Genomic DNA, 4,488 nt, shown 5'->3' on the forward strand with positions numbered 1-4,488 from the left:
AAGACAAAAACATGAAAAAACATTTAAAGTTAAACAAGCAATTTATTGAGTTCACAACTATGTGTGAATTGTCTTATGCAGAATACAACACTTTCTAAAAATCGGCGCATAAATGTGTAAAACCTGCTTCACACGTACAAGTGAAAATCAAAAGATTTCCACGTTTATGTGTGTAAAAGCTTTACGTGTTTTTTGCACATATGACTTTAACATAAATAGAAAATACCTCACCCCTCCCAAGAAGCAAATGTTTTTCTTTCAGATCAAATATGAGATCCAAGAGAAATACCTTCACATGTCTGTACACACTTGTAAAAAAAGTACATCACAATTTATATATTTCTACGGATTTATTGAAGATTAGAGTGTCAAATTTTCATTTGATTTGTTTGTTTTAGTTGTTGTCGTCGTTGTTGTTTGTTCGTCCGATGTTGTTTTATATTGTGTTTCTTTGTATGTTTTGTTTTTGTTGGAAGGAAAGACTTGGTTGGGAAAAATAATAAAAATACATTGTCATGAGAAGACAGACATGAATGAGCCTCTGTCTCCATTAACTGTATATTAATTACTCCCCCAACTGTTTGTCTTCCTCGCCATGCTTGTCTCATTTCAGTGCACTCTTTACTGGCCGACTCGGACCTGAGAGACGCGGGTTCTTTGGTGGATGTGGTTTGAATTGGGTCTGGTTTTGCTGCAAATGATCGGCGATATGTGGCAAATGTATTTGCTTGGTTGTCTTCTCAGGCCCCTGTTTCATTGTGCTGTTCTTTTTGAGTGCATTTTTTTTTTTTAATCAATCTATAGTTGTCTATGGGCTGCGGAGTCAGAAGTGTCAGTGGTTTGAACGCGATCTGTTTTTGCTGCATGCAGGCTGTGATGGGTGGTAATTGTCTATCCTCAGTTGTCTTCCCAGGTTTTTGTTCCACAGCTTTACGGAGTCTGATCAAACGAGATGCAAATCTAGTCAAACCTGAGGGACAAGGAGTCAGAGGCGGACGTGGGCTGAACTGGGTTGGTGTTTGCTGCAAATCTTTGATGGATGGTAAAAGTGCATGTCTGGTTATGTTCTCAGGCCTTTTTTGTACTGTTCTGTTCTGTCTCAGGGCACTTTTTATGGATCCAGTTGAGTCTGTGGGGTCAGAGGTGGACGTGGTTTGAATTGGGTCTGTGTGATGGGCAGCTGATCTCTGATGGGTGGTAAATGTATATCTTTTGTTTTCTCAGACCTCTGGTTGACTGGGTTTTTGTTTCTGAGCAAACCATTTGCAGGTCTTGAGACTGGGGGATGCGGGATGGGTGGTAAACGTGCATGCTGGATTGTGTTCCCAGGCCTCTGTTCTACTGCGCTGTTATTTTTGAGTGATGGCAACCGTATGTTTCCTGATGATTGCTTAGAACACCTGGTGGCATGCAGAGGTTGTGTTGGAGATACTTTATCGATGATCCCGGTCTGTGACAAGTGTTGGGCCTTACTGATAGGGATCTGGAGGCACTCTTCATTGTCCTTTAGTTGTCGAGTGCAATCTTCCCTTCCTGTAACCATCAGACTTTCTATGAGTTCAGCTTCTTCTATATATCTATATATATCTACTAATCTGTTGAGTAATTTCATTCAGTCTACTAAATTCAGGCACATGGTTATATGGATGGGGCTCCGTGGGGTCATATGGTATTGTGTCTACGTAATGTCTAAAGAAGGGATCTCTTCCAAGCACTACTCGAATATCAGTATCACAAGGAATATCAGTAGATGTTTTTGGAAAGGTTTCTTCCTTTGGGGCGTCGACTTGTTCTTCCTGTTCCTTGTCAATGTTCTCCCTTATTTGACCTTGTGTAGTATTGGACCCCCATTGATCTTTCCCGAAAAGGCCAACAAACTGACCAGTATTTGTCCATTGCTTAATATTCTTCTGCCCTGTAGTGACTACGTTTTCACAAGCATTATCACAAGCAACACAGACCAGCTCAGAACGGCAAGCCTGCCAAGACGCCAACATTGGACGTGATTGCAGTGACACACGCCATGTTTCAAATAGCCCAGTATCTGCTTCTGTTTTGTAGCCAAAGTTTTGAATATCCCACACACAAATCCTTCCAGTACTGTCACCAGTCACAAGTGTCTTCTCCGATTCATCAGTTATCATGTAGGTAATAATTGCATTGCTTACCACCACCTTAAACTTTCCTATTTGTCCTCCTTTAGCGTTAACTGACCAGGCACCGATGTAACCATCTGCTGAGATTAGCAGTGTGGCTGTTTCAATACCAACCTTCCTGGTCTTCAAAGATACAACAAAGGGGCGTACATTCTCATCATTCGTCTCCTCTGTAGGATTAGACTGATCCAGTCTTTTGACTTCCTTTTTAGTTTGCATCACACCTGAGTGACCTTTATACCTCAATGCCAGGCATGTTCGGGGGCTCTCTCTGATTTTTAGATAGTAAAGAGCATGTAAAGACAATGTATCCCAGATTACAACATTTCCCTCATTAGATGCAGTAATCAAAGTTTCCTTGTGGAGTTCCATGGAGCAAATATCATTCAATAAGTGGTGCTCCAAAAATATGTTTTCTTCTCCTTCAATGTCCAGCCTAAAGATGGTCTTGCATTTCTTTGCTGAAACAAATATTTTGCTGTCTCTACAGATAATCTGGGTCACATCTTTTGGCATTTCAACAGGGATGGAATTGAGCTCCTCCCTGTTACTGAAGTTCCATAGTTTCACTTTCCCATCGTGAGACATTGTGATGACTTGACGTTGGGCTTGATCGAAGGCAATAGCAGTGTGCCCAACAGACTTTTCTGGAGTGACTCTAAACTGCATTGCTGCCTTTCCTGTAAGAACATCCCACACAGTCACAATACCACTCATGCAAACAGAGACAATCTGCTTGTAAATGTTGTGGTATAGCACACTGCACACAGGCAAGTAGTGGGATGTTAAAGAATTATGAAAATCATTTGTTCCTCTCCCTAGACATTTGGCTATATCCGAGTTAGCCAGGAACAACTCGTTGTTGTGTATGTTGTAACATACAGTGGAAATTGGGGCCTCTTTCATGCCCTCAGGAAAAATGCTCTGCCGGCAGGTCCAGTCACCGTCGGACCATATACGTACATTTTTAATCAGTAGATATACTGACAAAGACTTTCTCTGTTAGATTATAAACTATATTTGTGATGGCTGTTTTATGTCCTTTTATTATCTCTTCGCATGATGATGTTTTGTGAAGGAACCACACCCGCAGAAGGCCATTTTTGCCACCAGTCATTATAAAATGTGACCAAGGGGAATATTCAGCACAGGTAAAGAACTTGTCATTGCCCCTGCATTCAAATACTTTTTTAGAGATTTTGGGTCTGACAGACTTAGGGTATGTGCTTAAAGTAACAACGGCCATGGATTTAGATGATTCACCACAGATGATGAATGATTCCATACAAGGAAAGTATTGCAAATTGCTGAATGTTTCAGGAAAAATTGGAATCCTGAAACAAAATCTTTGGAAACAGTCTTTAGGAGGGATGAAGTGTATGCAACTGGATAGTGCCCCAGGGTTTTTTTCTCAAACATGTTTTTGCAAAAGTGCCCATTTTCACATACATCGTAGGAAATGAACACGGATAAAAATCCTTCTGAATCTCCAAAGGAAAACATACCTTTTTTCTCACTGTGGCTGTAGTTAATGGTTTGGATTCTTTTGTCTTCATCCACAATTAAGCAGAATGAAATTCTCAATAATTGTGGGATTTTGTTACATTCATAGAATAGCAGTCAGATGTTGCGACAGCCAGCTTCTCAATTTCTTTGATGTACACTACATCATTAACGTTTATTTTCTTTTTGTGATGAAAAGGAGGAGTTTCTTCGTCTCTCTCGAACAAGGGAAACGTGCATGACATCTTAAAGTCATCAGGCCAGTACTTCAGCACACCATCTGTACTGATGGAGAGGTACAGACACTATTGGTAAGGCCGGAGTTGTGATGAATCCTTTGCTCCGTCTTTTGGATCCAATCCAGAGCCTCTGCATTACTTGTTTTATGCATAGGAAAATTTAACAGCTCCCCAATGTCCAAAGTTTCATCGCAGTTTGTGTCGATCTTCATGTGTAGCACACGCAGCTCTTCTTCATCTACTTTACTGTAAAGTTCCTCCATTGCCATAGATAATTTGTCAATTTAAAGGCCGTCATATTTTCCGAATACCTCGAGGATTGCTGGAACATCATCAGCATTGAACATTTTTTGTGATTCTTCCAGTTCACTGCCGGCTTTACCACTAGGGTCATTCTTCATGTTAATGAGTTTGTCCAAGTCCAAGTCCAGGTCTTCTTCTGAAGAGTTTTCTCCGGGATATGCCATGTTTCCACTATTGTATGTTCAAGCACCGTAAGATTGTTAGAAATTAGTGCAAGTGAAATAAGTTTGTAATGCTATATACGAGGGAATCTTAAATTTCAGCTAATAATATACTAGTAAAAGTAA

At 40.5% G+C, this 4,488-nt stretch overlaps 1 pseudogene; it reads right to left on the reverse strand.

Moving 5' to 3' along the window:
• Window positions 1-964: 964 nt before the first annotated feature.
• On the reverse strand, window positions 965-4,161 carry LOC142385914 (WD repeat-containing protein on Y chromosome-like; annotated as a pseudogene).
• Window positions 4,162-4,488: the final 327 nt, after the last annotated feature.

This window comes from Odontesthes bonariensis, chromosome 8 (genome assembly GCF_027942865.1).
Source record: "Odontesthes bonariensis isolate fOdoBon6 chromosome 8, fOdoBon6.hap1, whole genome shotgun sequence".
Taxonomy (NCBI): domain Eukaryota; kingdom Metazoa; phylum Chordata; class Actinopteri; order Atheriniformes; family Atherinopsidae; genus Odontesthes; species Odontesthes bonariensis.